The sequence below is a fragment of the Camelus dromedarius genome, chromosome 27, assembly GCF_036321535.1.
Source record: "Camelus dromedarius isolate mCamDro1 chromosome 27, mCamDro1.pat, whole genome shotgun sequence".
Lineage (NCBI taxonomy): Eukaryota > Metazoa > Chordata > Mammalia > Artiodactyla > Camelidae > Camelus > Camelus dromedarius.
In genome coordinates, this window is record NC_087462.1 from 10,940,764 (window position 1) to 10,953,613 (window position 12,850).

The 12,850-nt window shown below is 52.4% G+C and overlaps 1 protein-coding gene across 2 annotated transcripts in view; it reads left to right on the plus strand.

Annotated features, from left to right (window-relative positions):
- The first annotated feature begins 4,644 nt into the window (after positions 1-4,644).
- Positions 4,645-12,850, plus strand: part of SLC25A42 (solute carrier family 25 member 42) — a 32,508-nt gene continuing 24,302 nt past the window's right edge. For both annotated transcript variants that reach the window (XM_064480053.1, XM_064480052.1), the window contains exon 1: positions 4,645-4,701. The gene's annotated coding sequence lies outside the window, so the exon portion shown is untranslated. The remainder of the gene's footprint in view (positions 4,702-12,850) is intronic.

Genomic DNA, 12,850 nt, shown 5'->3' on the forward strand with positions numbered 1-12,850 from the left:
GGATGCTTGGGGAGGCCACACATTCACTGAAGAAAGCAAAGGGTTTTGAGAATAGCTTGGGATATATGATTTGCTGTTACCCTCAGAAGGGTGGGCTTCCAGGGCAATGGTCAGACCTGGGATCTGTGGGCGCCAAGGTCGCTGTTTCTGAATGTGCATTGCCTTGGGAGGGCTAGAGCGCTCAACATGTAGCCCCCACTCAGCTCTGTGGCCTTGAGCTAGTGACATAACCTCTCGGAGCCTTGGATTTGATCCTCTGTAAAATGGAGAGTAGGGAGGGGATAGAGTCCCCTCTGAGGGGTGTTGGAGCAGAGCTAGGCACATGGGAGACACCCAATTGTCTAGCTTCAGCACCTGAGTCACCCCAGGAGAACCGTCCTGTGCTCTCCCACCTGGCCACGTCGAGGTCCTTGCTCACTGGATGGCTTGGGCAGCCCGCGTTCCCTCTCCGAGCCTCAGCTTCCCCATCTACAGGATGTGTATTGCTGTTGCTGCCCTCAGTGCCCACCCTCACATGTGTCCTGGGGGTTCTCAGGCAGTGGTTCCTGGCAGACTGCTTCCCTGCATTCACACTTGGGGTCATATTGTGGTCGCCTGGCAGCTCCTGTGGCCCACGTGGCCCAGTCAGTCAGGATAGCCTCATGCCCCCTGGCACCATGCCTGACACCTCTAGCCCACACACTGGGAGCCCCTCTCATCTCCTCTAGTCCCCACCCCCCTGCTTGTCATTAGTCTCCTCTAGACTGAAGAGTGTCTGAATTTGGTCCTTGACATCAGCTCAAACCCTTTCACAGAAGGCACCAGTTTCTATGGAAATAGCTGAGGGTGGGTAGGCATCACCCTGGAACCACCCCTCTGTGGTGTCCAAACCTCCCCCACCGCCAGCTGAGTGGGCCCTGCCAGCTCAGTGAGGCTGATGAGAACCTCTGACCCAGTCACTCAGCCCTGACTCCCATCATTGGGGACTCAGCCCACGTGTAGAAGGATCTCACATCTGCTCCAGGCTGCCCTAACTTGACTCCTGGCGTGGCCACCGGTGTGGCCTTGGGTCAGTCCTATGACCTTGGAGCAGTCCTCAGCCCTGTGAGCCTCCTGTTTCTTCAGCTGTCTCACAGGGATGGGTGCTGGTAGTCCACTTCGAAGGAAGCCTGTGGTGCCAGCCCCAGGTAATTCCTGCCTAAGCTCTGCTCTCAATCCGCCATTGCCCTCCCCATAAAACCCAACTGTCCTCCAGGCCCTGCCCACCTCCCACCCTCATCTTCTCCATGCTCCCCTTTGATCATGGTTCCAGTCAAACCAGCCTCCCCACGGCCCATGAGCTCCATCGGGGCAGGCTCCTGTCTTCCTGCTGTGCACCAGCTTCCCATAAATATTTTTGAATGTACACCTGAATAAATTAATAAGTACACAGGGCAGTTGGAGGGAAAGCCTCTGCCCAGCAGAGCCAGTCCCCTCCCAGTTCCCAGGCTCCTTCCTGGAGGGGTGGCTCCTGCTTATCAGTCCTTCCCAACTTGCCTGAGGGTGATTTAAGTGGGTGTGGGTCCAGGCCTGTTCAGACATCCCCAGTCTGGGTGGGGCCCCACCTCCAGCTGAAGACCCCACGTTTCACTGAGGTTGGCCATGCCTACATTCCAGTCCCTCCTCTGCTACCTCAGGTGAGCCTCCCCCTCCTCAACTGAAATTGGGCTAAGTGTGTTGCTGCACAGGGCCACAGCCTCCAGTAAGCCTGTCTCAGTGCCCCTCTAAAGAGTGCTTGGCACCCTGTCCTTGTTGATGACAGAAATGTGCGGAGGAGGAGACTGCTACAAGGGAGGGGCCAGCACATCCAGTTCTACCTCTACTGCTGTGTGCTTTTAGAGTGGTCAGACCTCTCTGAGCCTCTAGGAGGCTGAGTGAGGCTGCCTGAGTGAGGCAGATTGCCACAATTAGAAGGCTTGATGTCATCTCTGTTGTGTCCAGGATGTCAAGGATCTGTCCCTCCAGCCAGGGAAAGGCCCAGGGTCCTGGGAAAGGAACACTGTTGCTTTTTCACTGCAAACACATCTCTGAAAGGCATGGCCTGTGAGCACCATTTTCCAGATGAGAAACAGACTCACCGGCTTTTGAGGGCCTGGAGTGGGATGAGAACCCAGCTCGGCCTGCCTCCATGCCCCTCCTCTGTTGCCAGTGTTGCTAACCTGACCTTGGGCAAATGGCTCTGTAGCCTCTGTTGATTAAACCCTGTCACTGTGCCCAGGCCTGGCTCACAGCCGTCGTGTCAGATGATTCCTGGGATTCCCAAGAAATAGAGGAAACTTGGTGGGAGGTGGGTACAGAGAGTCAGTGTCCTCCCCAGGGAAAGCCAGGCAGATGGGGAAGAGCTGGGATCCCCCAGACACCCTCGCCAGGTACTGCAAGGTGCCCATGGTGGGGGGTATCAGTTGCTGATGCCAAGAGATACTGCCTGCCATTGTTGGAAGGTGGCAGAGAGGTTGGCTGGTGCCAGCTTACTGACAAGAGAACAGAAGCCAGGGCCCAGCCAGCGCCTCTGGCACCATCAGGAGAGGCAACCCAGTGCTGGGCCACTGCCTGACCCCTGCCTCAGTTGGCACTGTCCCTGGGGGTACTGTGGAGCTTCCTGCCTCCCTCCCAAGGCCTGGCAGGTAGGCACTGCGGGTGGGGACTCCTCCAGTAGAAACATCTCCCTCTTTGGGTGGCAAACCACACCCATGGTTAGTCTATGTCCACAATCCATCAGATGCTATTTACAGAGAGGGAGACAGAGGCCCAGAAAAGGACAGTTTATCCAACACTCAGTGAGCACTCAATGGAGACCAACACAGTTGTCTTTTGCTTCCATTCATTTTGTTAATGCTCCCATCAACCCTGGGGACTAGTTGGAGAAACCAAGGCAGGGAGTTTGAGTCACCTGCTGAAGATTCTGTGGCTAGCAAGTCAAGAAGAGCAGGGATTCAAACCCAGCCCTGGGCCCTTCCAACAAGGAACACTTGTTGCATGAAGCTCAGTTTTCTCACCTTTAAAGTGGGCACCATCACCCCTATCTGGAAGTCAGGTCATGAGATGGCCTTTGAGAAGTGCCTGGCCCGGTGCGGTCCTAACACTCAGTAGGTATTCAGCAGACACAGCTTCTTCTTCTCCAGAGGGCAGACCACAGGTGGGAAATATTTGAGAGGAGACTCAAATATCAAGCGGGAATATCAGCAGTCGGATGGTAGCCTCAGGTTCCTGACTTCCACTTGTGAGCCCCAGGCATTTCCTCAACAGGGGCCCTTTGAAAAGTTATGGATTAAGCATTTAGCAGGGGTCTTGCACAGCCCTGAAACTGGAGACCTTATTACGTCCTAGCTCAGTCTTGCTCCCTCCTAGGATTTCCTGGTTCTGTACTTGATCTCCACCAGCCCCAGCCCACACCTAGAGGAAATAAGAGCCAGTATCTGGGAACATTTGTAATCCTTTCTGCTGGAGAGGTTAATGGAGTGCACTTGGTGAATCAGAGAACAGGGTGGCCAATGACACAATGAGACACTGAGGTGTCTCCTTATCGGCAAAGAATCCCATGACCCCACATCTTACAGAAAAGCTGGGGCTCACAGGCAAAATGTGACTTGCTGACAGTTAAATGCTTCCACCAGGTTAAAGCAAGTTCTGGAATATAAATTCTCTCAGGCGAGCAGCCCCAGAGAGGAAAAATCAAAGTGTAGGATTCATTGTCCCGTGAGGAAATCGAGGATCATAAGTGCCTTGCTTAAGGTTATGAGGTTGGACCTCATGGCACTGTGGTTAGGATTCAGTTAATTCATCAAAGTCTTAGCAGGGAGGTCCAGCTACAGGGATGTGGAAATTTTGATCCTGAGGAGAAGCTTGAACTCGCAGAAGTCAAACATTTCCAGAAAATCATAAAGCGCATTAGTAGGATTCCATCTATTTCCACGTCTTCGCACTACCCGGAGCTGCAGATGGCAGCTGAGTGACCTCCAGCGAGACTCTACCCTCTCCGTATCATTTGCAGGGGAATACAAGATAGAAAGAAGATGAAGAATTATCTACGAGTCCTTCGACTGTAGTCCTTCACGGCCCAGCTTGGAGGTCCTGCTTCTGCGCTTGGTGGCCAGAGAGCCTGACTTCGCCACAGTCTCAGGGGACCCTGTGCGGGACGTCCGAGGCCACCTCCGGCCACTGCGCTCAGGGCCAAACTCTGCACCTCCTACGCTCCAAATCTTGGCCAGGGCGCACCGCCCATGGCCCCTGCGACTGGCCGCGAGGCTTGCCCATCTTTGGTTTTGCAGCCAATCTCCGTCACCCTCCAGGCTACGCCCTCCGTTCCTCTTGTGCCAGTCGCGCCAGCTTCCTCGGAGCCCCGCCCTTGCTCCCCGGCGATTGGTCATTATGGCTGCCCGTTTTCTCCCAGGGCTCCAATCTTCACCTGCCCCCAGGCCCTCGCCTCCCAGCTCCTCTCATCCATCGGGACCACCCCCGGCACCCACAGTCTCTCCCAGTAGCCCCGCCTCTGCCCGTGATTGATTGGCTTCAGGGGCTGTCCTTCTGTTTCATGCCCACCAATCTCTGCTGTCTCCAGAGATGATTGGCTAGAATCAGAGTCCGGCGAGGACCCCTCCCGCGGCGCGCGCCGAGGGTGCGCGAGGCGGGGCTGTGGTGGCTGGAGGTGGCGGCGGCGGCGGCGGCGGCGACGCGTCCCAGCCGGTGAGCGGGCGCGAGGGGCGCGGGGAGCGCGGGGTGGCGCAAGCGTCGGTGGGGCTTGCGCCCCTTGGGCCGACCTGGGGCGAGGCACAGTCTTGTCACGGCCCCGGGGCGGGGGCGAACTAGGCGGGGCGTGACAGCAGCATCGCGGGGACTGGGAGGTTAAAGCCCACCCCCCGAACCCTCATACCGCGCGTGTGGGGGTCCCCCACAGCCGAATCTGAGCCCTTCACCGTCAGCTCGCACACACCTAACACCACATCCCTTCTCGTTGACAGCTCCCCTCACACATCTGAGACTGTCCGCCTCGCTGACATTCCCCACACCCCTGGAGCCGTGCCCCTAGGCACCCCGCACAGTTGAGTCTACGCTCCCACACGCACCTGAGTCTGTGCCCCCATTTATATTACCCTTCACACACCTGACACCGCGCCTCGGCTCATGAACACGCCCACATCATCCTTCGATGATACCCTCACACCACAGAGCGATACACCACCAACCCCCCCGCCCCGTCCGCCGCGCCACCACACCTTGGCCTGCATCTCCACACCCACACCTGAGCCTGTGACCCCAAACTCATCTGGACCAGTTCATATCTCCTCACTGACTTTTCTCACATCCAGTCCTGTGCCCCTCTCACTGCCCCCTCCCTTAAATAATCTGGGTCAGTGCCCTCAGGTACCCCCCAACACTTGCACACACTTGCCCTGTGCCCCTGACATCCCCCTCTCACTTGCACGCCCCTAGTCTGTGCTCCCATTCTTCCACAAGCGTCTATTTGTGACCCCTCCCCTCACCCTTTGCAACGCCCCTTCCCCCTCCCGGCTTCCAGCGTTTCACCCAAGCCTTGCTGTTTCAGGATCACTGCACCCTCCACCCTCTTCCAATTAGAGCCCACCCAGATGTTATGTTTTCATTTATGAAGGTCTATAAGATGATTTCTGAGCTAAGAATAATCCCATCGGCCAGACAAAACCGGAATTATCTCCATTTTACCAGCGACAAACCTAAAGCGACTTGAATTGGGGAGACTTTGCCCACCCCTTCCTGAGCATTGCCGACCGTTCTCTGCGAACCTCCCCCATTTTTGCCCATCTGTTATGTTTATCTCTGAGGGGTTGGCAGGGGAAGGGACCCCCACCCTCCCTGCAGCTGTTCCTCGGGAGTCATGACTTTGACTGGGTCCGGAAAGACTGAGCTGGAAGGGGCGGCCCCTGGTCGCTCTCTGAGCACATGTCTCAGAGCCCTGGGTCTGGTGGGGGCGGGGGCGCTGTTGGATCTGGGTTTCAACACCTAATATGCTGCGGCCCAGCTGATCGGGTTGCCTGGGGGAAGTTGACTGGCTTCAGGCCTCTGGCTTCAACTCTTGCCAGTGGGCGGGGGTCCCTGGCTGAACCGAGAGAGCTCCTTGGGCCCTTGAAGCCAATAAACCACCGAGAGAATAAGGAAACACTCTTCAGAGTGAGAAAGCTAATGCTTCAGCCACTTAGAGATAAACTGCAAAACTGGAGTTTGGCATAATGCTGGGGATAAAGATTTTTCTGGAACTTTTCAAGTTCCCTGGAGTGTAATTTGCAAGTGTGCAGCATGGAAGGAGGCTGGTGGCCTTGTTGTTTTTTTAAAAAAAAAGCAATAATATGTTGTTTCCTGTAAGGCTTATATAGTACTTCTTGCGCCCACGCTTGTCTGTCCCTGCAAAGATGGTGCTGGAATCTTCTGGAGGGTCACATCACCGTCAGCTTTTTCTGTGGAAACTGAAGCCATTGGAGTTTTCTGTCCAAATTCAAAAGGAGTCATTTAAAATGTGTGTGTGTGTATATGCATATGTGTAGATGTATATATGTATACACATACACACATTTTATATATACATATGTACATACATGTATGAATATATAAATAAACTTTGACAAGGTTATTGATGTGCATGGTAAAAAATAAATATCAAATAGTACAAGAGAGCATAACAGTAAAAACCAGACAGGTGTCTCTGTAACCTGTCCCCCACTGGAGGCCCCCATTGTTAATAATTTCTCCTGTCTTATAATGTTGCCTTCTAGAGATAGTCTATGGCTCTGTGGGAGGGGTGTATAGCCCCCCTCACCACCCCTTTTAAACCACTGGTAAATTTATCAGATTTTATCAGAAGGGTGGGTGATTTTATAACCAGTCCCTTACTGATGGCTTTTTAAGTTGTCGCTCATATTTTGCTTTCACAAACTAAGTTGCAATAAATAGATAGAAACTTGCATGAGCAAGTATGTAGTGAGCGTGTGCGGGGCTTCCAACAGTGCACAGACACTTCAAAAACCTCTCTGTCTTCATGGAGTTTAACATCCAACTGCAGCAACTTCCTAGGAGTGGCCAGGCCAGAGGGCATGTCCATGTAAAAGGCTACTGTTCCTCCAATGGAGGCTGTCATCAGTATTCTCTCAGTTGGGAAGTTGGAATGCTTGTTTCCTCCCCCAGAGGGCAAGACGGTTATTATCAAGTGTTCTGGTCTCTCCAACCTTCCTATCCATCTCTTGGGTGTTCTGGCCCGTGTGGTGGTGATTAAACATTACATTTCTGTTTCTCTTCCACAGTCTAAAGTTCAGTCCAAGAAATATTTGAGTCCCTCCTCTGGAAAGCTCTGAAGGAAACCTTGGGGTGGGGGGTGGAGGAGGCGGTCCTTTTAAGTGAAAGAGATATCTGCATTGCCTGGAGTCCCAGGAAGGGATATCTGAGATATTGGCTGTTGATTTTTTTTTCTTTTCACTTGGATCCAGCAAAAGAATGAGGGTGTCATGAGACTGAGACAAGTCAGATGTTAAATCTATTTGGGAAGCTCTCTGAAGATTTTCTTGAGTTGTCAGCGATTTCCCACTGTTGGTCCAGGTTGGGGGCGTCACCAGACTGAGGTCGAGCCTTTTCCCATGTGTCTTCCCATTTTTCTTCTTCCCTTCTATTTTGGTAATTTGACATTAGACGACTATTGAGATGATCAGAGCTGTTACTTTGTTTGGGTTTTGCAAGCCAGCTCTTTTAAAAAAATGCATTGTATTTTTTCATCTTAAGTATGAAATACTTCATGAAAGTATGTAATGTGCACATGAAAAGAGAGTAGAAAGAATAATGAAACCGACACCCAGTGTAAGAAGTAGAATGTTGCCCCCACGGCCTCTCCCGGTCACTGTGCTATTTTTAAAATATGCTTGTCAACATTTGTTTTCTTCACTGAATACCTTTTGCTGCAGCAAAGTGCTTGGGTTCTAGGGTCTCAACCAAGATCGGGAAAAGCCAAGTTTTCTGTTGAAGCTCTGCCAGCAGGGCAGCCTGTGAGGTCCAGAGAAGAGTGCAGTGGCTTCAGGGCATGAGCAGGTCACTAGCAAAGGGGCAGGACAGCACTGGGTAGTGTGGTCTCAGAGTCCTGCTGTATTAGTGTTCTGGGGCTACCATAACACATTACCACAAACTGGGTGGCTTAAAACAACAAAAGTTTATTCTGTTGCTGCTGTAGAGTTCCGAAGTCCAAAATCAAGGTTTTGGCAGGTGCTGTATAGACTGAATGCTTTTATCTCCCTTAAAATTCACCTGAGACTTAATCCCCAATGTGATGGTACTAAGAGGTGGGGTTTGGGGGGGGTTATTAGGTTGTAAGGGGGGAGCCCTCATGAATGGGATTAATACCCTTATGAAAGAGACCCAAGGGAACTCCCTTGCGCCTTCTGCTACATGTGGACACAGAGGAGTGGCCATCTGTGAACCAGGAAGAGCATTCTGAACAGATACTAGATATGCTGCCATCTCGATCTTAGACTTCTCAGCCCCCAGAACTGTGAGAAATATATTTCTGTTGTTTGTAAGCCACCCAGCCTGTGGTATCTTTTTTTAAAAATTAATTAATTAATTAATTAATTAATTTCTTTTTTTGGTGGGAGGTCATTAGGTCTATTTATTATTAATTTTTTTAATGGAGGTACTGGGGATTGAACCCAGGACCTCGTGCATGCTAAGCATGCACTCTTACCACTTGAGCTATACCCTCCCCACCCCCGGCCTGTGGTATCTTGTCACAGCAGCCAGAGCTGACTAGGACAACAGGGTTGGTTCCTACTGGGGCTCTTTCCATGCCTCTGGTGGCTGCTAGCAGTCCATGAGTTCCTTGGCTTGTGGCCACATCACCCAAATCTCTGCTTTCATCTTCACACAGCCTTCTTCCATGTGTGGCCTCTTATAAGGACACTCATCATTGGATTTAAGGTCCACTCTTAATCTAAGATGATCTCATCTTGATAGCCTTACCTATACCTGTGAAGATCCTGTTTCCAAATAAGGCCACTTTCTGAGGGTCTGGGTGGAGATGAACTTTTGGAGACCTCTTTTAATCCCTACAGCTGTGAGGCCAGCATTCCTGTCAGGGCTTATCCAGCTGTCACTGCTGTTTCAGACAAGATGAGGCTGGCAGGGTTGTAGCACACTTCCCAGCCCCTCTGAAGGCCCACTGTGGGCTCCCTCACTCACCTGCCTCCCTGCTGGAAGATGGGGACATCTGCTCAGAGCTAGCAAGGTCCTAGACGAGTGAATGTTCTATCTTAATTTTGCCCTTTGCCACCCTTTGGCATGTGCTTACCGGACTATGAGCTTGGTCTTAGGTCATACCAGTTTTACAGAAGGCTGACAAGGCTTCAGGGGGCCTTTGCCCAAAGACACATAGGGAGAATGTGGGGGCGCTGCGACAGACCTCAGTTGTCCTGCATCCAGATCCCTGTCCTCCTTCAACTATGTCACCCTTAGCACCATGCTTTCCGCCCACTATTAGACACAGACATTTATAAACCATCCTGGAATGCCACCACCAACCTCCAGGAGTGGCACTTGAAACTTTGCAACACAATTGTTCTATAATCCATAAATTTCTGTGTGCCACGGTCAGGGACAGGTGTGGAGGAGGCAGAAACACGGCTCAGAAGGTTAGGGGACACGGATGTGGATCAGATCTTCACCAAGTAGTTGGGGTGCTATAATTGATTGATCCTGAATAGAGGCTAGAGGTGCTCATTCAGGGGGCCAGGAAGACTCCCAAAGACTTGAAAGCCAGCAAGGAGTCAGCTAGGTGGCAAAGTGTTGTGAGCAGAGGGAACAAGTGAGCCTGGATGTTGTGGAACCCAAGTGAAGGCCGAGTGGCTGGGGAGCATGAGAGGGTCCTGAGAGGGAATTGGGTTGAAGGACCTGGTCCATGGTGCTGGTAAGAGAGGCAGGGACGGGCTCACATCAAGGCCAGGTTGCTATGACCAAGCCATGGTTAGTAGAGCCAGGTTCAAAGCCTCTGACCGCTTGTGCCTCCCCAACTGAGATGAGGACCAGAATGGGGGAACTACCCCGTGAGTGGCTTTGAGGCTTCCCTGATGAAATGTGCCAGCAGAGCTCCTGACAAATGTCAGAGCCTCTAGGCTGTATACCTTTGCCGTGGCATGAGTTGGAAAAGTGAATATGTATGTTTCAATTAAGTATTAATTAGCCATGCTGACCCAAGACCTGCCCAGTCTACAGTATTTGTCAGCACAGCTAATCTTGCCGTTATCCTGTCTGAGAGTCTGATACCTGGGTCTCACTCTATGGTGGCTCTGATTTGTCTGGGGGCGGGGGAGGGGTGGTGGCAGGAGTCTTGCACAAATGTCCCCAGAAATTCTGGGACAGGTGCTCCTGGAAATACCTGGCAGAGTGGCACAGAGCTGGGGGTTTTAGACCCTGCCCCTCCCCTGCTTTGGGCAGATTCCTGCAACCCTGAGAGGGGAGGGGATGGGGTAGAGCATGTGACTTGCAGCTTTGCTGGTCACACCTTAGCCAGTGGCTGATCTAACCTCTGTTAGTGATGGGATGCATAAGAGCCAGGCTTTGAAGAACCAGCAGGTTTGGGGCCTGTGAGCAGCCCCTCTAGTCTGGAGTACATTGGTCAGAGCCGTGTGTTGACCAGCCGGAATGTCAGAGTTGGAAATGCACTGCTGGCTGTAATGGGCAGTGGTGGCCACATGGCAGAGTGCTTGGTAGAGCTCAGGCATCTGGCGGAAAGACCGTCATTTGATGGGCAGTGGGATGCCGCTATCCAGATTTTGTTTAGCACTTTGGGGAGATGAACCTGGAGGAGGCAGAACTGGGGGCTGGACCCCATTGGCCAGTGCTCAGCCTTAGAGGCCCCAGCATGGGGGCATGTGGGCTACATGGTGAGATGTGGGAGCTGGGGAGGCCTGCTCCGTAGGGCCAGGTTTTGGCTTCACCTGACTCATTAGGGAGAATGATACTTACCAACACCAGTGACCCACTTGAGCAGCACCAGCCTCAGAAGATAGTGACAGATGAGGAAACTGAGGCCCAGGGAGGTTTAGTAACACATCCAGGGTCACATGCTGGGCTCCACCTTGCCACAACACCAGCTTGGCATGGCAAGGAGCCTCAGCTTGCTCCAGCTTGGGGAACGAAGCAGACTGATAGAAGAGGCACTTTCCAGCTGTTGGGTGCATGATGCCTAAAGGATAGAAGGACAGACAGCAAAAGCACCTGTCTTCAGGTGTATGCCTCTGGCTCTTTGCTAGGCATGGACACTAAGCTTGACCCTGGCCCTTGCCTTCCAGGGGTCCCAGGTTAGCAGGGAAGGTGGGTGGAAAGCAGCCCCTCACAACACAACAGAGAACTACAGAGTGCTCAATACAAGGCAGAGCACCTAAAATTGGGGAGGTGAGGCCAGGACATTTAGGATGGGCTTTGAAGGATGCAGAGGAGTTTGCCAGGCACAGGGTAGGGGCAGGGGGAGGGGGAGTACAACAAAAGCAGAGTTAATTCAAATAATTGAGTAAGTGGGAGTGCATGCTGCAAGTGTCAAGAACCAAAGGCTTTGGGGTAAGGATATTACACACATGTACCCCATTAGCAGAGAAGCATGAGTACCTTTGAGTGCCTCAGTTTGTTTTAGATCATTTCATGTGCAGTTGGCCACAGAATTGGCAGCACTGTCTGCAAGGACCAAGGACGGTGATTACCCATAGAATGTTCTGGATCTTTACAGACATGGATATTTGACCCATTGCAGCACCAGGTTGCAATGATTGGGACTTGTCTGAAAGGCAGACACAGAAGAAAATGCAGCAGCGAGAGACATGCAGCAGCCAGTTGGGTCGGGGTTAACAGGGAAGACCGTTATGTAAGATGCTTCCCCTTTCTTAGGCAGAAGTTAATGCCCATTAACTGGAAAAGAAAACAGCCTTTATCAACAGGCCGATAGGATGTTAATTGGTTTCCCTTTAATTTACTGAGAGATTACGGGATCTGTTCCATGGCTGCTTATAGACCCCGTCTCCTGAGAAACTGCCCCTTGTTTGTGCAAACATTTACCTTGTCCTCCAGGGTAAAACACACAGCTCTTCGGTGTCCCCAGCACACGCTGGCATGACCAGTGGCCCTGGTCAGGGAGTTGCCTCTGTGTATATTTGTGTGTGTATGTGTGTGTGTGTGTGTTAGGATGGCTGTGGACACGGAGTGGCTGCACTGGGAGACTCACAGGCTGCGCTACCTGAGATCCTGTGACCCCAGGTTCACATTAACCAGTGCTGGTCAGTAAGTTACAGTGCTGCATTGCCCCCCATCCCCACCCTACTTCACTTGATTTTTTGTTTGCCGAGTGGAACAGAAGTAGCCTGTGAAAAGATGAACGTTTGTTATTTGGGGCTGGCCCCTCTGCACCTGGCCCCGGGTTCTCAGCCCACCCCTGGGGAAGACTCTGGCACCCACATCCCAGTCTATGGGTACTCATTAAAGGTACCTCGAGAGCCCACGATGAGACCGGGCCCACTGGGGCCACAGGATGCCATCATCTGTGGTTGGAAACACAGCACAAGGCTGGAGGAATGTCAGGGAAATACACAGTTCTGGGCTCTGGGAGGAGCAAGGGACAGAAACCCATCCCAAACCGGCTGAACTGAAAGAGGGCTTTGTGGGCTCCGGGATGGAAAAGTCCACGTGCTTCCAGCATCTTCCAGGTTCTTTCGGCACCATTGGGTTCCAGGACACCCCAAGTCTGCACACATCTGCCTCCCCCTTCTGTCCTTGGCTCTGTGTCGACTGCCCTTAGGCCTACCCATTCTCCTCCCTGGAGAAGAAGGACTTCTCTAGCACC